We start from the raw sequence: 26835 nt of genomic DNA on the forward strand, positions 1-26835 counted from the left end.
GCATGTTAATAGCTGGTGCATTACTTCTCACATTTAATGAAGCTATGCTAGTAATATATTTTGAAAGTTTCTATCTGGCGGACCGACCCTAAACTACCAAAAACTAGTCTCAGTCTCGGCAATTAGAGTTTCTCACCCAAGATGTCACGCCGTGTCACGTCGCTGTCTTTTCTGTTTGCGCCAGCAGTGCTGAAAAAGACTCAGGGCTCAGGACACAGCCAACTGTCTGGTCAGCTGAGTGTGGTAAAGGGGCTGAGGCGGTGACCATGCTGGGTTGGTGGCCCCAGCCGCTGGTCATTGCCGAAGCTCTAGTACCTTCCCGAACAAAAAAGAGGGAAAGATCCCTAGCACTTCTGTTCAAATTATTCTCTGACATGTAAAAAAAAACGAACTTGAAATTTCTCCCACCCTACCCTGATAGGCCGCATATGTGGGAGGGGAACATGAGAATGCTGGCAGTAGGTCGGAACAATCTGTCTTTTCTGATTCTGTGCGCGCCCAGCAAAACAATGCTGTTTCACAGTACACAAAAACTGTTCGATTCGTTATGTTCGGTATCATCACCATGAAAGATTATAAATTTTCCCGGATTATCGAACGTCAATGCAGTTTCAAACTGTACTGAAATGAACAACTGAGCGAACTGAAATGATGTGCAGCAAAGTGGCGTGACATGGTGGTCGAAGGTCGGAAATTCCCGAATAAAACCCGAAAAAATGGGTGCGTGTACTTATAGGTACGCACGTGAGAAGTTATACTTCTTTGGCATCAAAAAAATAGTTTTTAATTGCATGCAAAAATAGTGCGTGGAGTCCCTCCGCGCGAAAGAAGTGAAACTTCGTAATGTGGAAATGAAAATAGGAAGGGGTAGAAATTTATTTTTAGTGAAATCATATTGTATCAAATCAAACTAAAAAAAAATAAAGGAAATATATTTGTAACGATTCATAGATTGATTTTCAGAGAGAGAGAGAGAGAGAGAGAGACTAATTAATGTCTATAAAACTAATTTTTTTATGAGAGCAGATTTTCATGAAATAAATCATGAAATCATTCAACGATAAAAGCTGTTTATTTAATTAAGCGGACGGGTTCGCCCCAAGGAGAAAATTGATGCGGCGAGACCTCGTGGACATAGAGAAATGACACACACTCACTATTTATGTGTCTATGAAACATGATTTTTTTCTGCAATTTAAATTGTAATATACAAAAAGGGTATTCAAAATTGAAACAAATATGGCGACACTACAAACTGTCAGGAACTACATTTTTTTCTTACTCTCTACTTAGTTCCTTACAATAGCATTCACTCTCGCTCTGTCTCTTTCTATTCCCCCTCCCCAGGAGCGTTAAACGTTTAACGCAACCTTGTTGGAAGTCGCATTAGAAGTATAACTTCAAAAAAATGAACGCGATAGGCTGGTTTGGTGCCGAATTGTAGAACGTGCCAAACCGAATAAGTCCGTATCAAAACCACCGACTGCAACTATTGTTTCCGTTATCTATGAAATTTTTTGCTTCAACCAAGTTCTTTGACGTAACTGTCAAAGTGCATTGCCGAACTAAGTAGGTACTATCTTGGATGTGATTCTACGTCAATTTTTTTTTATTTTTAGAATTTTCTTAAACGAAATTCACTGTTGAGGTCGGTGAACGATAAATTGAATCGGCAAACTTAGGAATACAATGACGGATACGACGGTTCTTTAGAAAAATCTGTGTGTGTGAGAGAGAGAGAGAGAGAGAGAGAGAGAGAATATTGTACTCTGCGCTACAAGCCAACGAAAGCCACGCCCAGAAATTTCCTGGCGTGGGTTTTAAAAAATTAACGCTCGCTGCTGCCAACAATGGCACGCGAATAATGAAAGGAACGCTAACGACAGCTGAGGGGGTTGGAGGCCTGCAGGGCGATACATCAATGTCCGCGGCGTCTAGAGGATCTATGGTGCATCCCAGCTCACACGAGCCCTTATGCGAGCTCTTGTGAGGAGTGTTCTATTCCCGCCAACGAGGCGTTCGAACGTCATAAACGCGCAGTTCGGACGATCTGGCAGTCGCAACAGGTGTGAAGGCCTGCGCCGTTACGGGAAGCCTAAGATGTACATCAATTTCTGTCCCTGCCCAAATACACACCCGAATATTCTCCTTCGGCCAACCTCGGGTTTATTTATATACCTATATTTATATTTCTCTGTTTATTTTAATGTAGCTGTACTTACCTAACTAACCGTCCATAGTGGTTTAAAGTGTTTTAATGTAGCTAACCTAACCGAACACTTTTAATATTTGAATTCATTTTTCCTGCGCAAAAGTAAAACAAATCCCGAGGTTGGCCGAAGGTGAATATTCAGGCGTGTTCGGGCAGGGACAGAACTTGATGGACATCTTAGGCTTCTCCACCGGTTACAAATTACCACAAAATTTACGGATTTTTCAAAGAAGAATCAACATCAAATATCGGACTGTTCTCCGGATCATCAAATAACTGGATCTTCGCAGAAACTAAGCCGTATTTTGATTTTCGAGTTGTACGCTAAGTTATAAACAAAGATAAACTCGAACGTAGACAAAATTAGAGTGTTCTAAACTTATTTTTGAAAGGTTTGTTAATATACCAAGAATATTCTTTTGATATTATTTTTGGATTCGTGATATAAGAAAGTGAACTCTGTGCGTAAATTTACGAAGATAAACTGTAAATTTAAGCAGATTCCTGGATAATTTTTAACCAGCGTTCTTCGTAAGTTGAAGGAGAATTTTTTTTAACAATGTTGTTTATAAACTAGAAACGAACGCAACATCCAAACTGTTCAGCAACAACATTATAAAGTGCCTGTTAATAAACTACACAAGGCACAATACGCTAACTGTTCAGCAAACAACATTATAAAGTACCTCATAATAAACTACGTAAGGCACAATACGCTAACTGTTCAGCAAACAACATTATAAAGTACCTCATAATAAACTACGTAAGGCACAATACGCTAACTGTTCAGCAAACAACATTATAAAGTACCTCATAATAAACTACGTAAGGCACAATACGCTAACTGTTCAGCAAACAACATTATAAAGTACCTCATAATATACTACGCAAGGCGCAATATGCTAACTGTTCAGCAACAACATTATAAAGTACCAAGCTGTCCTCTAGTACAATTCCCCTGGGTACAAATCACTTACAATTATTATAGTCCCGATAATGGAGGCTGCTGTGTTTTGTATCGAAGACATCTCATACTTATGATGACAGCTAAAGGAATCTCTAAATATCGCAAATAATTAATGTAAAACTAAACTATCCTTACTTTATCTAACAATTATTTTTACTTCAAAATATCCCTAATTAATTTAACCAGTTTAGTTAATGACTGTGGTCACGAAAGTCTTCTTCGTAAAATGTTGAGTCAAATCATATGTTTTATTCACGATGGAGCGTTTTTCTAAACGTTGATGTTTGTAAAACGGAACGCTTGTAGTATACGATGTGCAGCGTTTGAGCGTTTACTATTAGCACACAGAATAAAAAATCTTTATTTTCACAAAAGATTCCTTAGGAAACCAATTGCCAAGAAATAGTTTATGACACTACAAGAAAGAGATTGTACAATTGTACATCACATGGCTATGGTTATTTTTGCATTTACGAAATATGTTTATTGCGAAATAACACTGAGTATAAAATAGGTGCCTAATTTTAATATTTTAATTCATGTTTCATTCAAGCATAGTTTTTTTTTAAACCAAGGGAAAGAAATCGAATATACGACAATTTGAGTTTGAGTTTATTGTGTTTTTACCGTGCTTATAAACGCGCGCAGTTAGAACTGGAAAGTTATTCAGGGAACGGTGTGCGAATAACTTAAACTATTGGAGCTACTGGCACAACACAAAGCATAATTGCCCGGATAAGAGTCCGAACCCGGTATCACTGTGAACACTTCAAAAGAAAACTTTAAAATGTGTTGTTGCTGAACAGTTAGCGTATTGCGCCTTAAGTAGTTTATTATGAAGTACTTTATAATGTTGTTGCTGAACAGTTAGCATATTGCGCCTTGCGTAGTTTATTATGAAGTACTTTATAATGTGGTTGCTGAACAGTTAGCGTATTGCGCCTTGCGAAGTTTATTATGAAGTACTTTATAATGTTGTTGCTGAACAGTTAGCATATTGCGCCTTGCGTAGTTTATTATGAAGTACTTTATAATGTTGTTGCTGAACAGTTAGCGTATTGCGCCTTGCGTAGTTTATTAACAGGAACTTTATAATGTTGTTGCTGAACAGTTAGCGTATTGCGCCTTAAGTAGTTTATTATGAAGTACTTTATAATGTTGTTGCTGAACAGTTAGCATATTGCGCCTTGCGTAGTTTATTATGAAGTACTTTATAATGTTGTTGCTGAACAGTTAGCGTATTGCGCCTTGCGTAGTTTATTAACAGGAACTTTATAATGTTGTTGCTGAACAGTTAGCGTATTGCGCCTTGCGTAGTTTATTAACAGGAACTTTATAATGTTGTTGCTGAACAGTTAGCGTATTGCGCCTTGCGTAGTTTATTAAGAAGTACCTACTTTATAATGTTGTTTGCTGAACAGTTAGCGTATATAGAGAGTAATGCGCTGTGACAACGTTACCTGGGTGAGTCTGCGTGTGGCCGCCAATTCGCCTCACGGCCTCACGGCCTCACGGCCAATCAACCAACCGCGCTCATCGAGTCGCTTGCGTTTTCAATCTTTCCCGTGGGTGCCGACCTCACACCCTTCCCATATAGCAACACACCGCCACCCCCCCCCCCCCTCCCCGTCATCGTCGTTCCACAACGAGCCCGATGATTGCATAGCTAGCGGCCTGGTCACACAGTGGTGGGACAGTTCACCGGTTTCGGGCTGGACAGATGGACGATGCGTGAGCGCATGGAATACGAACAAACAATTTGATTTTTATATATTACATTTCGTATTTCTTCAATGAATAAAAAAAAATAATTTATGCTCTATTTTTTTTTCCAACTGTTAAAAACGTTCACCTTAAATTTACAAAGAACACCGGTTACATAACATCCAGGCGTCTTCATAAATTTACGGATACTGAGTTCATTAATTTTGATCATGAACCTACGAGAATAATCTCTGTATGTTAACAAAACATCCAGAAACTGTTTTTAAAATCTACAAAAAACACGCTCTTATTTCTTTCAAGTGTGTGTTTATCCTTATTTAAAAATATACACATAACTCGTAAGTCAGAATACAGATAAGTTCTTACGAAGTTCCAGTTACCAGAAATTAAAAAAAAAAAAAAAATGTCAAATGTACATTTGAAACTCTTTTAAAATATTAATTTTTGAAAATATTTATGAAAATAAACTTTTTTAAAGCCTTAAAATAATAAAGCAAATTTTCTGTAACTAATAATACGTTAGCTTATGCTATACTCAAGTTAATATTTTATCATAATTTAATGTATTCTTACAAATTCAAGTGATTTTTTAGAAGAAGAAATTACCTTTTGTATATTACTGCTCTTTCTTAAGAAACGTTTACTATTGGAAGATATTACATGGTCATAAGATATCGCATCTTTGAAACAAGCAATAGGGTAAATAGTTAAGTCTCTTTCATAGCTGACTAGCTGCAGTACCCGACTTTGCATAAGTACATAGATAAATAAAATTGAAAACTAAATCATTTATTTTAAGAATCACTATGCAAATTGAATCTAAATTAATTTAAATAGTCCTACCCAAGGATACTCCGTTAAAAGGCTGGCGTATTCCAAGTACCCATATGAGACTGTTCTTTTTCGATGTCCTCTTGCCCCGATTTCATTGGACAGTCTGGATACGGAACGTTATTTGAAACGCGAGGGTAAGGAAACACAGCGGCATTTGGTGGGAGTGATTCCGTGAATGGATCGAAAGTCGCGTGGAACGGAAATGTGCAACACGGTGCTGCCATCTGTGGCGGACGTTGCGAAACGAAGTTCACAAAGCCAAAGGGAAACTTTAAAGCATTAACTGTTAAATGAATATCAACTAATGGGCAGTATTTTAATAAAAAAAATTCCTTGTCGAAAAAAAATCAGGTCCAAATCCGAGGATTATTTGAGTTTTTTTTATCGGAGCCGTTTCATTACATAGTTTAAAATTTCTGTCTGCTGTTCAAATTATTCGATAGGCGACGCAGCCGCTCCGGCAGCGAATTCTAAAGGCGGGTGAGGGAACTACGTGTGTGACCCACGTCCAGAAATGGAAATTTGAAAAACACCGTTCATCACGCCTTTAGAGTATTCCATTTTTTTTTTTTTTTTTAAATTTCATGTCCTAGTTTTCGTATTTTGTCCGTTGCCGAAGTCGAGATGTCAAAGAATCTCCGGCGAGTAATGGAAAGACTCTTTTAATTTTATTTCAGATGTTGTTCACGTCAGCTGACGGGACTGTGTTGACGGAGACAGCGGCGCGCATGCGCGGTTATGGCCGGGAGCGACGTGAGGTTCGCGGCTGGCGGCGACAAAGGCATCGGCTTGTAAACGTCCAGAGGGTTGGTGGGGAGGGAGGGATAGCCGGAAGCGCAGTCACAAACTGCAATCAGGAGTCCCGGGGCACGCGGCAATCAGGTTAGCAGCCTCGCGCCGCGGTTGCCCCAGCTGACGGGGGATTGGCCATCAGGCCCCCGGGCCCGGTTGAAGAGCGGAGAGGGGGTGAAGAAGGGCTCCAACAGCTCCTGCAGCGAGTCCCGCCCGTCAGATAACGCCGGCGTCGACACCGCAGGATTAATGAATTCGTCGACACACTGGACGTCCACAAAAACATGCCCCCCCCCCCCCCCCCACCCAATTCCATTGGTACATTACAACTGATTTAGACAAATCACACATAGGGACCGGAAAAATTCATGGATTCCTTTCGAGACAGGCTGGAATTCAAACTCGTTTAGCTTGATGCTGCGTCAGTGATTGGACCGCAATCTACCTGAAGGACTCTGAGCCAATGGAAAACACTCAACAAAAAAAACTATCGAATCATAAGAATCGCAGTAAACAGGTGTCCCGAGTCGGTAGCCAATGACCAGGTGATAGTTGCCCGAGTACATAGAGAATCGTGGAGTCTATCCTAGTGGTCATTGAAAACGCGAATTTTTCCGGTCCCTACAAATAATACACAAATCTAAGGAGTTAAACTAACCTTTTTTTTTTTGTTTCTTACAAATTTTCAACATGTGCACCTTCAGTTAAAAAAGCACACACACACACACACACACACACAAATAGAAATCCAATTTTTTTCTCACACTTTGGTTAACACACACTACGTATCAATTCTGGAACACCATTGGGTAGCGACGGAAAGCGGACAGGATCATTTATAAAGCCCCAAAGGAAAAAAAAATAGTATGGTGTTATGTCTGTGAACGTGGAGGCCGAGAAAAATCGCTCTGTTATCTCGACCATTACGACCAATCCAACGGTCAGGAAATTCGACGTTCAACCACTCTCGTACAAAGAGGTTCCAGTGGGGAGGGACTCCATCCTGTTGCCGAATAAAGTTTACAGGTTAAGCGTCTACTAATCGGGGAAAGATCCATTCTTTCGCGCTGCAAGCAAGATAAAAACAAAGCATTATTCGCGCATGCGCTTACCTAAAACTGCTTGAGTTACTCTTTAATTGTGACCTTGAATCGAAATTCTACAACGCTTACAGTTTATACTATTAAATTTTATATCTGGAACATTCTTTTATGGACATTACTGTATATTATTGTTACGAGTCGGGAAACAGGTTCGAAAAGGATAGCTCAATTTATTAATTACCTTTTCATTAACAACTATTTACACTTTTACGCTATAACAATTTAATTTCTGTCCAAAAATGTATAGCTTTTTTTAATGTCCACAATTCACTCCCACCACTGGAGCTCGTCTGTTGCCGCGCACCTCTCACCCTCCCAGCACGCAGCCTCGCACCTCTCACTCCTCCGTCGCACACAGCACAGTCCCCGCACAGTCTTCGCACACGAGGCCCGTCCCTCGTCGTCCACTATCGCTCGCCAAAGGGGTCACTCACACTCTTCGCTTCACTGCCCCGGAGGCTGGCGTCGCCGACGACTTAAATAACCTTCAACCCACCTTCTGGAATGGTCTCGCACCCATCCGGAGTGTCGCGTCATCAGGGTCGATTTGACATCCGGAAGCTCCCAGAACAACGGCGTTCTAGTTACGCCACTTCAGCGCAGGCGGGGGGCTCTGGGAACGTGCCGAACCCTCCAGAGCAGCAGGGAGTTCAGTGACAAAGCGCCTAAGAAGGTGGAAGCTGTTTTGCTGGTCAGGGGGGGGGGGAGGGGGGTAAGTGAGACGCCGTTGCTAATCGGATTAAGCGGGGAGCGCTAATGGACCGCGACCCCTCCCGAAGGCTGCTAACAGTCCATCTGGCAGTTGGCCGAGCCACTGGCCTGCATCGTGGCTCAGCCTTTTGTAAACGAGTAACATTTTGTTCATATGTTTAAACAGCTCACTGTTAAAAACGTTCCTCTTGCATTTTCTAAGAACACTGATTACAAATTATTACGGGGTTTTTCGTATATTTGCCGCTATCTTAACTAAAATTAACGGGTATTAACTTCACTACGTTGAACATGAATCCACAGGAATGCATTTGATATATTATGAAAACATTCACAAACTTGTTAATACTCCGGGGGGGAAAAAACTCTCATTTCTTCTACGTGTGCGTTTACCTTCAAAAAAAATAACTCGGAAGTTGAAATACGGCTTATTTTTTATGAAAATCTAGTTATCTTAATTAACCAAGAATCTTCGTTTGTTTGAGGAGAATTATGTTGTGAAAAATCTGTAATTTACTGTAATTTCTAAAAAAAAATCATTTCCGGCACAGCTTACAGGCGTAATTAGATTTCGGAAAACCCATTTCTTCTGGAAATGTTCTTAGCATAAACCTCTGCAACGTTTTAAAAACAGAGTCTACTTGACATTATTTATGTTTTCCAATATTTCAAAATGATCTAAGAAACATGATTTCATATTCCATGCAACGATTTTTTTTAGATGTTTTTAACTCAATCCAGCATTGAATAACTTGGAGTGACTATAATATTTTGCCTTATAAGGTACTTAGGCATTTTTGATCTTCAAACAATATGTTTCATCCATTGCCCTAATACGTGGTCGTATAAATAATACTCTGGACAAAGGTTTACGATAATATTAAGATATTTTAAAATACATTAAAACGTATTTGATAGTAAGAACATTTTTAATTTGTTTTATTCAGTCATTTTTATTACGATAACAGTTTGTTTCATCAAAAACCGTTTCAAACAATAGTTTTAGATAATGTTCAGAATTTTTACAAAAAATTATAACGGATTTGATAGTACACCTACTAGAAATGTTATGATATTTTTGTGTTTCAACCCTTGTTGTTTCCACCCCTAACAGTAATGGTTGGTTACATTTAATTTTTTAAGACAAACTTTTGGACAATATTTAGAAAATTTAAAATAAATACTAATGATTTCGATTGTGTACACGGTACGGAAATTTTATTGATATTTTTATTCGAGCTCCTGGTTTTTCCACCCATGCAGTAATGTTTCGTCTAATCAAAAGTTCTTTTTAGACCCAAGTTTTAAATAATTTTTAGAATAGTTTCATTTAATTATAATATATTTTATAGTTTAACAAATAAGAAAGTAATTAATTTTTTTGGCCTTAAATCCCTTTTTATTTTACATTTAGCAGAAATTTTTGGTTCTACTAAAAATTGTTTCTGATAAAAGTTTTGGATAGTATTTATAAGGTTTATAAACAATTTAATAGTGTGAGAAATTTGTAGATGATATTTTCAGGTTTTAAAATAAATAAGAACGGATTAAATAGTTTACATGGTACGGAAATTATGATTTTTTTTCTGCCCTCTTTTTTTTATCCCTTATAACAATAGTTCATATAATAAAAATTTATTTCAGGCAAAAGTTTGAGACAAAAATTATAAGATATACAATCTATTTGAACGGATTGTTTGATGTGCCTTCCAAGGAAGTTATGAATTTTTTTCCCCTAGAACCCTTGTTTTTTCCACCCATTTTAATAATGGTTGATCGTACCAAAAATTTATTTTGAAACAAGGTTTTTTTTTATTACTCATATGAGTTATAATACTTTCAAATGGATTTGGTATTGTCCAACTATGGAAGTTACAGTGAAGTGATTATTCTTTTTCAAAAAACCTTCGTCATTTCTACCCCTTTGATCGGATTTGGTCCATTAACGAACTGGAACGAGATTTCCCATTACTTTATTTTATGTTTGGAAAAGATTTGAAAAAAATAGGGCAGTTGTCATGTCAGCAGTGTGTTAAAGGTAAGTAAGATTGGGGTGCAGGGTGCGGTAAATAACCGGCGGCCATTTTGGATTTTTAGAGAAAAATTACATAAAGTTCCTAATAAACGACCCAAAATCCTCAAAATAAAAAACAATTCCCTATAATAAGTAAAAAAATCCCTTTTGGAAAGTAATTTCCCGTTTTAATCCACTAAAATGCCGGTGGCTTGAAAAATTCCCTAAAAGCGGCTTAAGACTCCTTAAAAACTTTAAAAACATGCAGCTAAGCCTCAACCATGATCTTTGACCCTCATAATTACTGAATTATGGCACCTGGAGTGAAATTAGACACCACGATTCCAATTTTACCTAAGCACAAAAAATATATATATATATTATTAAGAAAATATTTTTAAAAAAATTGAAAATATTAAATAAAAAATATATTTCGTATGTCATTGATTTCGGAGTCCTCGGTTCGAACTAATGAGGGAAGTTAAATAAATTATTAATAAAAATTGTAAAATATTTAGAAAAATATTTTTACTGTACTTAATTGGAAACTGCACTTACCTCATACACTACGGAGTACTCAGTTTGATTCCCGGGGAATGTATTTGTAAAAATAAACGTAGCACCTTTCTTAAATACATCCTTTGCCCGTTGGTACTTGTGAAGATTAAACTTGAAGGTTGAAGTTATGTCTCTTTGCGAGCACGAAAGTTATATGAAGAACAAAATTAATATTTTAAAATACTTAAATAATCTAAAACTATGGCTTCAAAATAGGGAATTAATTATGTTTAGCTGTTAAAAGATACGCCATCGTGCATGAAGAAGCTGCAAGGAAATTTGTAATATGTGTTGGTAAATGATTTTTTTTTTCAAAGAGAGATGGGCTTTTAACGAATAATACGTACGCTATGAGTAAGTTAACTGTATGTACTATTCGTTGAAGGGAAGAAATATAAAATTAACTCTGTACACCAGTGAGGAGTTTTGTGTTGAGTAAGTGAAAAAAAAAAGGGGGGGGGAGATTTGGAATAAATTTTTGACGTTCCTTATGTGCCCGCGGAGGTTTAACATAGAGTAGGCTTCCCCCTTTGTCACGAAAGAGTCGCCGTTGCTGAAACGTAAAAAAAGGCCGGCAATATATGTTTGGCCCCACAGTTCAAACAACTCCTACCTTTGGGTGGGGGAGGTAGGAGGGAGGAGGGTAAGTTTGTTTCTTTTGCAGTTTTCCCGGACAGATTCTGGGTTTGACAGTGATAGGGGAGGGGGGTGAGGATTTCGGAGAGAGAACCATGTTCATCTTTAGTGACGTCTCTTCGTCTCTCTTTCTTTCGGGGTCTGCGAAACGTTACGGACTATCCTTCGCTCTGGTGAATGTTGTATTGCTCGAGATGAACCCTAGGAGGGAGGGGGGGAATGGTAGGGATAACGAAACGCCCGAGGGCATAGGCTGTGTTTGCAAACACACACACACGCACACGCACAAACACACCGTGAGTTGCCGTCGTAGAGTGAACACAGAGGTACGTTACGGGCGGGACCATAGGCAGTAGTGAAATGTTCATGTCCAGCATTCTACCTTCTTCGAATGACTTTTCTTGCAACGGGCAATATTAATTTAAAACTTTTTTTTCTATGGACACACACCATTGCAGGTTTTCACTGTATATCATAGAAAAACTTCAATAATGGGCAAGAAAGATGAGTCCACAAACACACAGAAAAACAGTTAGAAATTGGCCGATGTCAAATGTTAAATGAATAGACAGCACGGAGAATTCCGTGGTAGTAATCGGTCAGAATAAAATATCACGACACAGACGAACACAGTGAGTTAACAATGACGAGAACGTTTTAACAATTACACGGAAGTAAGACAAACAATAACCTACAGGACAGACTAGCCCAAAGAATGTACACAAACAAATGATCTGCACAACACACCAGCAAAGTAGACTTCCCAGAACAAACATTTGCGACGTTTCGGGAACTTACATGTGTTTACCATCACCAGGCACAAACATGAAATGACGTGGAAGTGTAATTGCTGTAGCTCTTGAAATCTCGTTTTCCGAAACTTGCTTACCTGCACTAATTTGTTACTGAATTCTAGCAACAGTGTCTTTGTTTTCATCGCGAGCAACGTTAAAGGTAACATTTTTTTTTAAAGGAGTTCAAGTTACCATTAAGGGGGAAAAAATATCATGTTTGTTGCCGTTTTGCAATTTCAAATATTTGTATACCGCTTACAAAAAAGCTTACGTGATTTTTTTTGACGTGACAACGTCTAACAAATCGATGAACGGTGCTGCACGCATGAAAAAGTATTCCGTTACGCACATGGTCCCATTACGCTGTGTCCCGTTACGCTTATTTTACGCTTGCGCCGCATCTATCTCTCTTCCACTCGATTGGAACTACCATCGATTTGACTTTTTCGAGGCACATTAAACTTGAAACACTCCCATTCGTTTCCTACTTTTCCTTACATCGTCCTATCCTTAACAGAATAACACCGCTTGGAAGAAGTTAAATAGCAAACATGTATAAAAGTTATAGTTAAAATAATCTCTTCGTTAAAGTAATAAACATATTTGAATTAATGAGTGGAAATCAAAGTAAATTTATCAATTAAATTGTAGATTTCATTTTACTCATTCTTTGTATCCATACAAAATAGTGATAATTCAATAAAAATGATTCCATTTTATTCATAAAAGTATGCAATCATTTCATCAATGTTTTGTTATGACGTTGTCACGTTAAACTATCGTCCGTAAACCGACTTAACAGACAACAAATTATTTTTTGCATGGTATAGGACTTAGCTTTGGCTAGTCGTTGAAGCCAATACTTGTGAACTGGTGTGATTGTCGTGATAGTTGTACTCGCCCGCGTAAAATAATAATTATTTATTTCCTCGCGGAGCTAACAACCTGTTAGTTAATCTGTGGTTGCAACAGGCTACAGGGGGTCGTTCTGGTATGTATGATTTATGACTTGACATGCGAATAACTGGGACAAATAGTTAAAAATTATAATCATACAAAAATTGAAAAAAAAATCCAAGACGGCGGGGCCTAATGCCCTTTAAGGGGGTCGTCTGCCCGGGCACACACAAAGTGCGCAGTGTTTCAGAAGAAAAAAAACACGATTTTAAATCTACTCAAGATATTCGAGTGAGGTCTGTTTACGAAAAAGCTTTCAAGAATTCTCCGAGGACTGATAAGTAGTTTTGTTTCCGAATTAAGTTTTTAAACTGTATTTTTTAGAAGAGTTAAGATGGCTAACAGGCGTGTTTTCAGAGCAATTTTTTAGACATATCTAAAACATCAGGTGCATATTCTTGAAAGTTCTTAAGGGACTTGCATTACTCCTTTATCTTCGTTTCTCCGCCATATAATTTTTAAGGTGACTGCACAGATCTCATGGTTGTCCTGTGCACGACGAGAAGACTGCGCGCCAGTCCAGAGGAGACACCGCGCTAGAAGCACCAACGAGCGTCGCGCCTATCATACCGCCTCACTAACACACATACACCCCTGACGAGGCGAGGTCACTCCAGTGTTTCAGGGGCACTACGCAACCCGCGTTATCATCATAAGATTCAATGCTATTTTCATTTTGCTTATAACTAATTAACTAATATATATTTCTAAATGATGCTTGCTTGATATGTAAGACAACGATGCTCTTATCAAAGCCCCTTTCTTCAAAAACGTGCATAAATTATGGTTTTATACTAATCTTTACTAATATGAATAAGTGTATTGTCTAGGTTTGAACCATAATTTATGCACATTTTTGAAGCAAGGGGCTTTGATAATAGCATCATTGTCTTACATATCAAGCAAGCATCATTTCGAAATCTATATTAGTTAATTAGTTATGAGCAAAATGAAAATAGCATTGAATGTTATGAGGTTAACGCGGGTTGCGTAGTGCCCCTGAAACACTGGAGTGGCCTCTTAAGTGTCATGTATTGTTATTTGAGGAAGGTCCGTCGGGAGACGCAGTTCAAGAAACCAATCACCACAGAACGGGACACCTTCAGTTCCTCAAGTATTCCGTTACAAAGAAAATAAGTCTGTTTCTCCGAGTTCTCTCGGAAGAGCAGCACGAGAAGTGGGAGGGGTAGAGGGTGTGAGGCTGCGAGGGTGCGAGAGGAAAGCTAGCAGGACTGCTCTCTATCACGTACTTGCGGTATTTCCTCGGCGATTCCCTCCCTCTCTCACACTCTTCTGTCCAGGGAAGGGAGCGGGGACTGCCTGCCTCGGGCGCTGGTCGGCAATATTCTGTAGACTACAAAAATTGTGGAATAAAAGGCGATTGGTAGAGACCTGTAAAATTCGCGGATTAATTCGGTGATAGGCTAGAATTCAAACACATATGCCTCTTAGATAATTTTTCTATTGGCTTACTGTTCATCCGGACGAATCTCAACCATAGGTATAAACCCTCAACCAAAGAAGGATCGAATCACAGACAAACCAGCTGAGACGACTTACAAGTCGGCAGCCAATGAACTTGCGTTATTTGCCCGAGTGTAGAGGGGTATGTGCAGTCTATCCGGAAGGCCATCGAATTTTTGCAGGTCTCTAGCGATTGGGAAAAATTCTTAATGTTACAGCGAATACTGATTTTTTGACTTTACACATTATCAATTATATTTTTGCAATTGAAACTTCTTTGCTGAGGGGGGGGGGGACACAATTTTCCCATCGCATGAGGGGAATATTTAGGTACGTGGTGGAGGAACTCGAAGAGGAGGGGAATAGTTAGATACGTGGTGGGGGAACCGGTAGAAGCGGAGACGGCAGGGGAGAGGTAAAAATTGACGCGGCATACTACACACTCGCATAAGTGCACACTCGCATACTTGCACACTTTAATATTTGCACACTTGCACACTTGCGTATTTTCACACTTGCATACTTGCGCAATAGCATAATTTAGCGCTCGCATACTTGCATATACATATATTGTAAATTCCGTGAATTTACTATAATTTCTAACAGCGTGAAAACAATACTGTATATTTCTTGTCACGCTTACGAAAATTGGCGCATAGTTTGAAATTTTGATTGATTTTTTTTCACAATTATAAATGTTTTGAAACAAAGAAAAAAACTCACAAATATTGTTTTAAGTATTTTCTCTGGTGTGATTACAATAAAACAAAAAATATGGAAGTGATACCAGCTGGAGATTCTCGCTTGCAATTCCAGTTGATTATGTTAAACCAAGTCATGTTTGCATCACAGACGCCAGCTTTTTACTTTTAGTTTGCAGCACATCGTTCCAGTTGCTGTGATTAGCACATTAAAGCTGAAGGTACCATTACACCAAGCTAGCAGGCGATTTGCATTACAAATACCAGGTAGCGTAAGGCGAGCTGATCTACATATCAATCATGAAATGACACTCTAGCATGGATTACAAGCTTAGTGTTGTGTAGCACTCGAATAGCCCAAGGCAATCGACACATTTAAATCATTATTTAGAAAAAATATTAAGATGAAAAGAAATGTTACCTCACGACATTTATTTTAATCGTGCAAAATAATTAAAGTCCGTTGAATGGTTTTTACGCGATGCTATAACAATTTTGTCAGACTTACAGACAGACAGTTTTTTGGCTCTGCGTAAATTTTTATTACCAAATACATTCCATTTGAGAATATGTTATACGTACAAACACGTAGCCATTATAGTTTCATTACATGCGTAGATTGCTTTCTTAAAATGATTCTTGCATTGAAGAATATTGATTAATATAATTATTTTGTACATAACCAATTGCTAGGTCCTGTTTTGTCGGAGTTTTGTCCAGACATTTTCTTTATTATCATCTTTGGGTTTCCCTGTCGTATTGACTAATGTCGTGTTTCTTTTTTGCAACTGTCTCGTTCTTGTCGTTGTCAACTCACTGTCTTCGTCTATGCTTTTATATTATTCTAATTCCTTAAACGGAATTCTCTGTTCTTTCTATATATTTAAGATTTTTACATCGTCAGATTTTGGCTTGTATTCTGTGTGCTTGTGTATACATCTTTCTTAGTCCATCTTTTCGGTTTTCTCTTGAATTGCGGTGCACTATTTTCATCCCGATTGTTACAGTTTCCAAAGGCAGTATACCTTTGTATTTTGCACATACAACTTTAAAACAATTGCACGGAATTTTTAAACTCCATGAGAACGAAATTTGGGCTCAGCTAGTAGGCAATAATATCTGACCACTCAATTGTAGATGATCTAAGACATTGATAAATCAAACTAATCAAAAAAACTTAGGCCTTATTTGTTTAAATTCTGTTTTGTCTTCGAGCAGGAGACATCAGTTCTGCCAAAACAGAGAACAAAACCGAGCTGCCTCCTAATACAAAAGTTTCTAACATAATCAAAATTAAGTAATACGTTCCAATATTTTCGTTCCAAAATACAATAATTTTCTAAGAAATACAATATAACCAACTGTGGTGCTTTAGATTGGAAAATTCTTTGGCTGAGGGTTTTTAACTATCTTGGAGTCCTTCGGATAAACTGGGGACCAATCACGGAAGCAGCAAAAAAATGAATCCGCGAGTTTTTTTTGAGGTGACGTCTAATAAATCGATGAACGCGGGCTGCACGCACGAAAAAGTGTCCCGTTGCGCACATTGTCCCGTTACGCAGTGTCCCGTTACGATGTGTCCCGTTACGCTCACTATACGCTTGCGCCACATCTATCTCTCTTCCACTCGATTGGAACAACCATCGATTTGACTTTTTCGAGGCACATTAAACTTGAAACACTCCCATTCGTTTCCTACTTTTCCTATCATCGTCCGATCCTTAACAGAATAACACAGATTGGAAGAAGTTAAATAGCAAACATGTATACAATTTATAGTTAAAATAATATCTTCGTTAAAGTAATAAACATTTGAAGTAATGAGTGCAAATAAAAGTAAATTTATCAATTAAATTGTAGATTTTATTTCACTCCTTCTTCGTATCCATACAAAATAATGATAATTCAATAAAAATGATTCAATTTTATTCACAAAATTATGCAATCATTTCATCAATGTTTTGTTATGACGTTATCACGTTAAACTATCGTCCGTAAACCGACTTTACAAACAACAAATTTTTTTTTCCCTGTCTCTAACCGTGTTACGTTACGGCTACGCGGCAAGAGTTAAGAAGGGGTGGTATCGGTGAAACGGGAAACCTGTAGGACGAAGGTCCTGTGATGGGTCTCGAAAAGGATTATTATCACGACGAAGTTTGGTTTGGGGGGGTGGGAGGGGGGATCCTGATGAACGAGCGTCGCTCGGTCCAGCCTCCAGCATCCCTGATGGATCGTCTTCTCGGTCCGGCCAGGCGTCTTGGGGATCGCCGGGGCAGCTTCTCGCCGACTCAGTAACGAGGCCGGCCATGAATAATTACGCGGGGGCTGATGATGACGTGGACTGCAGCCCTCGTGCGGCGCAGCAGGAATGACACTCGTCCCTACGACGACACGTGGCCGCATTGGGCCCACAGTTTATCTGAACGATACTCGGCCAATGAAAAACCTTAAACAAATGAAGTATCGAATCACTAGCGACCCAGTTAACAGGTGTCGCGAGTCAGTAGCCAATGAGCAGATGTAATATTCCCGAGTGCATAGAGCATCATGGAGTATATCCTACAGGTCATGTACCCGGGCACACACACACGGTGTGCAGAGCTTCAGGAAAAAAGACGCCGATTCCAAAACCACTCAAGATATCCGAGTAGGGTCTGCTTACGAAAATCATTTTAAGAGTTCACTGAAGGCCAAAAAGGACTTTTGAGTTCGGATTAAAATTTTAAACTGTATTTTAGAAGCGTTAAAATGACTAAAACACATGTTTTCAGAGTAATTTTTAGGCGAATCTCTTAGTTAAAGTAATAAACATATTTGAATTAATGAGTGCAAATAAAAGTAAATTTATCAATTAAATTGTAGATTTCATTTCACTCCTTCTTTCTATCCATACAAAATATGATTCAATTTTATTCACAAAAGTATGCAATCATTTCATCAATGTTTTGTTATGACGTTGTCACGTTAAACTATCGTCCGTAAATAGACATTACAGACAACCATTTTTTTTTAAAACTGTATTTTAGAAGCGTTAAAATGACTAAAATGCATGTTTTCAGAGTAATTTTTTAGGCGTAAAACAACCGGTTCAGATTCTTGAAAGCACTCAAGGGACTTGCATTACACCTTTTATCTTCATTTCTCCGCAATATAATGTTACGGTCACCGCTCGGATTTTACAGTTATCCTGTGACGACGAGAAGACTGCGCGCCAGTCCAGAGGAGACACCTCGCTAGAAGCACCAGCGAGCGTCGCGCCTATCAACCCGCCTTACTAACACACGTACGGATTGTCTCGGCACTGCTGAGCTCTTCCGTTTACATTTGCTCCGTGCGATCAATAGAAGCCGAGTACTTGGCTGTGGTGGTAGCCATACGTCAAAAATTGTTTTAATAACAAGAATATATAGGGGTCTATTATTAATTTGTGGATTATTTATTATTATGAACTAGCTAATGCACGGCGTGCGTTACTATGGCTCTTTCAATTTTTTTTTTGTAATTTGTTTGAAGTTATACAAAACATCTCTCTCTCTATTTATGTAATTCCATAAATATCACTGTATTTATATATATATATAAATCACTCTATATCTCTATATATGGGCATATCCATACATCACATCACTCTATACCTCTATATACACACAATGTATAGCTCTCAATATCACTCTATCTCTCTATATAGCTATTATCTATGTATATTTTTCTATCTATATCTCAATCTATCTCCCTATAAATCTATAAATCCCTCTCTCTATCTCTATATACTTTTATGACTCCCTCTATTTCTCTATACATCTCTATATCTCTATCCCTGTATGTCTATATCTTCCTATCTATATCTTTACCAGCCAGAAGACGAACACACATACATTCATTTATACAGGTGGGCCATAATTTTTTTTACTTTTGAAATAACCGTAAAAAATGCAGATTGTATTCAAATAAATGTTTATTTTTAAGATCAAAAATATACTGGATAATCATTTTTTAATAATAATGGCCGCTGGCATTCCTCATATCTGGTCTTTATATTTTCTCAAACTTTTCACAAAAAATCTGGAGTATCGTCCCTGGTTTATTTACGTGAACTCAACTTTTAAGATATCCCCATGAAAAAAATGTGCTGAAGTTAGATCCGGACTGCGGGGAGGCCATGGAATATCTCCTCTGCGCGAGATCATCTTGCTAGGGGAAATTTCTTTAACCACGGGTACACTCCTCGTCGGATGTATGGCAGGTTGCGCCATCTTGCTGCAACCATGTCCCATTGCTGTAACCAAAGAACTGCTGCAACTGTGGTTGGAAAAATTCTCGTAGCATTTTCACATATTCTGCAGAATCAACTGTTACAGAATTACCGCGTGCGTTTCCAAAGAAGTACGGGCCGATAATGCCTTCTGAAGAGATAGCCGTCCAATCCGTCACCTTTGGAGAATGCCAAAGTCTCTGGTGTTTTAATTTCGGGTTTTCCCTACTCCAGGATCTGAAATATTTTGTTCACCTACATGTCCGTTTAAGTGAAAGTGAGCTTCATCCGTGAAGAAAATGTTACTGAGGTTGAACCGCTCGAAAATTGTATCGACGAATGATTTTATCAAAATTAAATCAATTTGTTTTAACTCTTGCACCAACTGTGTTTCATAGCGATGTAGTCCCAAGTCCAATTTCTTTATTCGGCGTAAGAATTTTCGGGGTGTCGCCGAAGTGACTGTACGCTTGAGCGTCGGCGTATTCAGATCGTGCAGTTCAGAAATGTTTACTTGCGCCGCGTTCTCTTCGCTCCTCCTGCTCCGTGGCCGCCATGTTTGTTTTCCACTAAAAATCGTGCCGGTTTCTTCGACGTTTTGAACCCGTGATTTAGTTTAATTATCCCTTGGGCGCTGATTAATACTATGTAATTGGTAATGTGAACGCAGTAGGCGGCGTACAGTGACGTAAGAATATTTTTTTTTTACGTAACAACGTCTATTAAATCGATGAACGCCGGCTGCACGCACGAAGAAGTGTCCCGTTACGCACATTGTTCCGTTACGCTGTGTCCCGTTACGCACATTGTTCCGTTACGCTGTGTCCCGTTACGCTCATTGTACGCTTGCGCCACATCTATCTCTCTTCCACTCGATTGACCTATGCGTCCGAGGAGAAGAAAGACAGCGGCAGCACACAACTTACATCTACACGTGAACTGTTTCGTCGACTGGTTATAAAGTGAAGTGAAAAGTTAATGTGGTTTTTCATTGCTTATTACAACAACAATTTCGGCAATAAAGGTTAATTATTATTCTTGCATTTTAAAAATCTGATTACTAGTATAATTTCAAGTATTTATTCTATTATTATTCAAATAAAAATGATTCAATTTTATTCATAAAGTATGCAATCATTTCATCAATGTTTTTTATGACGTTGTCACGTTAAACTATCGTCCGTAAACCGACTTTACAGGCAACCAATTTTTTTTATAAAAATGTTTTACACAGAACGCTCGTTGTTCTCCCGTGAAGCGATCCATGGTAACGGCTACAAAAAGTAGTAGGGGAGACCGGGGTAAGTTGGCGAACGGGGTAAGATGACGTATCGTATGTAACTAATCCAGAAACACAGATAGACGGTTGGCGCACCTGTGACCTTGTGTGTCACCATCTGCACCTACTAGGCAGGTGCAGCGGAATTTTCCAGTCAGTTTGAATGTGGCAGTTTTGAGAGGCAGTCTGTTTCGTGAGCCATTGTTGTAATATTGAAGGTACGTATGTTAAGCTATTACGAGAAAAGAGTCCATTTGTTTTAAATGTTTATATATGTAAAATGAAATGCTGACTTTTGGGAGTATTTTAGTGTATAGATTGTTGAAGAAAATTTGTTAATGTTGTTCGTGATTTTGGTAAAGCAAAAATACGGCTGCTGGGGCAAGTTGGCGGGGGCAAGATGACGAATTCGTCATCTTGCCCCTGCAATCGTCAACTTGCCATAGGTAATGACAGTGTGAGCATTATTTTGTATTAATGTGTTATTTAAACCAATGATGTACAGATATGACGAACATTTAAGTAAAATAAAAATAATAATGAAATTATAAAATATTATAAATAGTTCCTGTGTTAATAGTCGTAACAATTTTGTTTGATTTTTTTTGTAGATGCCTAGGCATATTATAAGCGGAAAACGGAAAGGAGGCGTTGGAGTGACGAAGAGATAGATAGAAAAAGCAGAATGAAGAGAAGAAAAATGAAAGAAAAACTAAGAAAACTGAAAAACAAATCTCTGATCATTCTGTAGCAAAACCATAAAGCCTAAATAGCGTTTCTTGCCCTTCATGTGAAGAAGTTTACGTGGAACCTCCAAATGAAGACTGGATTCAGTGTTCCACATGTTCTGAGTGGTGGCACGAAAACGTTTCCAATTATGAAGTCAAGGAATTATATCAAAGTCGTTTAAATATGTTACAATATATCTTCTTTACATCCTGCACGTTGTTTAGTGTAGGATATCTATAAAACTATTGTTTACTTTGTCCATAAATATATATATTTTGGTTTCGTCATCTTACCCCAATAGGTTCGTCAACTTACCCCACTCCTGGGGCAAGATGACGAATGTGCTAACTAATTGGTTTTTTGTCAATATCTTCGGAACTACGCAAAGTAATACAACCTTTTTACATATTTAGGTAGAAATTAGTATGTACTTCGTATTGGTACCAAATTAGATATTATATATGCTTATTTATCTGTTAAAGGCCATTTCAAAGCTTAACATCGTCAACTTGCCCCGCTCTCCCCTATTACTCTGAAATATCATGAAATACCAAGTTAATTCTTCGTGTACTTTATTTACTATAAGTATTGTCAGTTGTCTTACGAATGATTTCGTTAAGTTTTCGCGAATCTTGTAAATTGTATAATTTGTGAGTTCTAGGTAAAATTAAAGCAATATTGACCTTCCTTCAAGTATAGGCCTATACCTACAGATTTGAAATTCGGCAAGGATGTTCTTTAAATTACACAAACATTAACTGAGCTCGGGGTTTTCCTAAAATCAACCTCCAAGGCTGGTTACGGGAGCGTTAAAGATTTCTGGGCCCTAACCCCTCCCACGGCACATTTTCCATCATAACTCGATTCATTGGATTGGAAACACTCCAATTCAAAAATGAACTGATTTTTAAAATTTTCGAAATTTAAGGGTTTTTAACTCCCTTCCCCTTGGAATTTAGGGACATAGTCGACCCCAGGGCAAAATCCATGCCCCGACCTCATGGATACACATAAAGCATAATTATTACCCATAGCTTGAAATTAGTGTTTTTTTTTTTACCCTCTGCCCCCACCTCAATTAACCCTTAACACTCAGGTTTTAAGTTTTCAAAATAATATATTGTCTGGGGTTCTTTAATTTCAACACATTTGTAAGTCGAAAAGTGGGTAAAAATTTAATGGAAATATTTTATTACATAGTCCATTAATACATACAAACAGGTCTAGCTAATAAAAACGTGGTAAAAACTGTTTGTAGCAGCCAGTTACAACTATATTCGTGCATTCCATTTCATTATGTTGTATGTTTTAAAAAAGAAAATAATCACGTTCATAATACTTTCAGCGTCTCTGGAGAGAAGGAAGAACCCAAAATCGATTTTGACGTCTACATGAACGCCCACTAAAGATTACTGCAATTGCCGCAGCTTCAAGAAGCACATATACCTCAGACAGCATCCTGAACTCAACTAAGTTCCGAACAACAATGTTTTAGTTTTTAAAGCCCTGTGTTGCAAACTCAAAAATGAGTAAAGTCAATGATAAAAACTCCTACCTCCTTTTCCCATATGCATATAAAAACAAGTTTTCTCATAATTAAATTAAACGCTAGTTCCTGGCTTTGGTGCTATTAGAATTTTTATTTTATCATACTTAATTCAGTATGATATTTTCACAAAAATTAATAGCAAGTTCCTTTTAAACTCTTTAACAAATTTATAGTCTTAACCTTTGAAAGCTATTGTTGGTCTTGCTAACCGATTGCTAACCAGAGTTATTTAAAATTTAGAACAAAATTTCCACTCTGTGGGCCTATATTTCATGGTTAATTTTCTATTATATTATTATAACACACTTAGATTGCAGTGTGGAAGTAAATGGACACTTTCTCTCTCTTTCTAACACACGCCGACTGCTGTTAGCGCTGACCTTGTTACTGTGTGCGCTGTTGCCATACACCAACGGATTAAAAATTTTATTTTTTTGCACAAAGCTTTTTGCATATTATATAGCATCGAAGTATGCATCAGGCGAAATATATTTTGCATACTTAAATGGCATTTTGAGGGGCCGGAAAAGGAGGATTAGGTCTCTCTATCTTGCAATTTTAAATATTTTTATCCCGCTAGCAATAATACTTCCGAGCTACATTTTTTTTTTTTTTGGCTTGTCATGGCATAGTATTTAAATTTGGCTACTTGTTGAAGTCAACACTTGTGAACTGGTGCAATTATGACGATAGTTGTCATCGATCACGTGAAATAATAAGTTATTTCCTCGCGGTGCTTATAGACTAGAGCGTGTATATAAAAAATTGGTTGTCTGTAAAGTCGGTTTACGGACGATAGTTTAACGTGACGTCATAATAAAACATTGATGAAATCATTGCATACTTTATGAATAAAATTGAATCATTTTAATTTTAATAATAAAAGAATAAATATTTGAAATTATACTAGTAATCAGATTTTTAAAATACAAAAATAATTAACCTTTATTGCCGAAATTGTTGTTGTAATAATCACTGAAAATCACATTAACTTTTCACCTCACTTTATAAACAGTCGAGTGGAATAGAGATAGATGCGGCGCAAGCGTACAATGAGCGTAACGGGACACAGCGTAACGGAACAATGTGAGTAACGGGACACTTTTTCGGACGTGCATCCGGCGTTCATCGATTTATTAGACGTCACGTCAAAAAATATGGAAAAATACAAGATGGCGGGCCAAATTCCCCTTAACCTATAATGTGTCATTATGATGGAAAAAGATAATATTTATAAAAAATAATTAATTAATCTCAAAAACTGAATAAAGAATCAAAAATGTAATAACTTTTGCCTCGAGATGAATTAAGCATCATCAAGAATGCAATAGCAGTTTTCATAGAAATTATTGGGAAAATATGGTTGAGAAATCTCTTCCGGAGGATCAACATGCCACGCGAACCGCAGAAATAGACACACTCTTTGTTTTATTGATGTGTAACATCTTAGCTCTCGGTATACGGCATTTGGCGGGAGTAACTTCATGAATGTAACGGAAGTCGCATGGAACGGAAACGTGTAACCACGGTGCTGCCATCAGTGGCGGATGGTGCGGACCAAAGTTCACAAAGCCAAAGGGAATTTTGTAGTAATCATAGTATGGGCAGTTTTTAAATAATATTCCTAGCCGAAAATCACGTCCAAAGCCGGGGTTTGGTATTTTTTTTAAAAGTTTTTTTCTATCGCTTTTATCGGTGTCCTTTCATTATATATTTTAAAATTTCGGTCTTCAAATCAAACGATTCATTATTAGCTTCTCCGGCAGCAAATTCTAGCGACGGGTACGGTGGTTCACGCAGCAGAAATGTGGGTTATAAAACACAATTCGCGTGTGTTTAACACACTGGGCATTATACGTTTCCGAGTTCCGCATTGTGAGTGTGTTTGCAACGTATGAGAGCACGTGAATTTTTGCTCTTTGCCGAGGTTGGTTGTTATAATAATACATATATTTGGCTAATACTGAAAGACTCGTTCACTTTTTTTTGAATACGTGTTCTTTGAACGGGGCTGTGCCTCTCATAGGACGACTGACCTTCAGTGGAAGCATCTCTGCTCTATTCTCCGGAGGGAAATTTGTTTTTTTTACGTGACAACGTCTAATAAATCGATGAACGCCGGCTGCACGCACGAAAATGTGTCCCATTACGCACATTGTCCCGTTTTGCTGTGTCCCGTTACGCTCATTTTATATTTCTCTTTGCTAACCTGAACCTCCTAGCATTGCGACCGAGTCCGTGGCGTAAATCTGTTTTCATGCATTTCAATGTAACATTTTCATTGCTCTTTGCTAACCCGTTCCTCCTAGCATTGCTGCAGAGTCCGTGGCGCAAATATGTTATTTTTGACTGCATTTTGGTGTTGGGTAAGCCATTTTCCTTCACATCATCCTTGAAACACTCCCATTCGTTTCCTACTTTTCCTATCATCGTCCTATCCTTAACAGAATAACACAGATTGCAAGAAGTTAAATAGCAAACATGTATAAAAGTTATAGTTAAAATAATCTGTTCGTTAAAGTAATAAACATATTTGAATTAATGAGTGCAAATAAAAGTAAATTTAAGATTAAATTGTAGATTTCATTTCAGTCCTTCTTTGTATCCATACAAAATAGTGATAATTCAATAAAAATGATTCAATTTTATTCATAAAAGTATGCAATCATTTCATCAATGTTTTGTTATGACGTTGTCACGTTAAACTATCGTCCGTAAACCGACTTTACAGACAACCAATTTTTTTTTATTCAGTATGTCAGTCGCTACATTTCTAAATAACATATATTTTTGAATACGTGTTCTTTGAACGGGGCTGTGCCTCTCATAGGACGACTGACCTTCAGTGCAAGCATCTCTGCTCTATTCTCCGGAGGGAAATGTTTTATTTATTTTTTGTCAGAAAGTCAACACGCGATCCCGCGCCGAAGAAGGTGGGGTTGTGGAGGGGGGGCGTGGCTTCGAACGACGCAATACCCGTGCCGCGAGGAAGCTAACGCGCGTGTTTGAGAAGCACTCGAACAAGGGATATAAGCCCTCGCGCGACCAAAGTGGCGGCTATTAATGCGCGAGCCAGATATTGAAAAGCCCGCGTGACGTCGCCCATAAAAAAAGGGGAAAAAAAAAGAAAATGTCAAACAAAAAAAAAAGAACGTAAAGCTTGTGACCTCAAATGAAAATTTCCTCCTTTAGAAATTTTTTTTATATTTTTTTGCCTGTCGCAGCTTCGAACCCACCAAAGAAATATATTTTTTTTATAGTTTTGAGAAAAAATACTACCGGGCATAAATACATTCTAGAAAGTGTTTTCCCAAAATGTCACTTCTTTTTTTTTTCGACCACAATACAATAAGCAAAGGCATGAAACATGAAGATGTTATGATGGAAAATAACAGGATAAAGGAATTTCCTATTTAAGACCAACGAATGGGTATAAACTTTTCATGGCCATGTAAACAGTAAAAATGTTTCACTATGGTGAGCATTGTCAGTCGAGAAGAGCTTTTACAGACTAAATTTTCACAGTATTGTTAAATATTATTAATTTTAATATCC

At 37.9% G+C, this 26835-nt stretch overlaps 1 protein-coding gene across 1 annotated transcript in view; it reads left to right on the forward strand.

Moving 5' to 3' along the window:
• The window catches only part of LOC134539682 (DNA ligase 3), a 454246-nt gene that overhangs the window by 162731 nt on the left and 264680 nt on the right, over positions 1–26835 (forward strand). The gene's annotated exons all lie outside the window — the stretch shown is intronic.

The sequence above is a fragment of the Bacillus rossius genome, chromosome 15 (assembly GCF_032445375.1).
Source record: "Bacillus rossius redtenbacheri isolate Brsri chromosome 15, Brsri_v3, whole genome shotgun sequence".
Lineage (NCBI taxonomy): Eukaryota > Metazoa > Arthropoda > Insecta > Phasmatodea > Bacillidae > Bacillus > Bacillus rossius.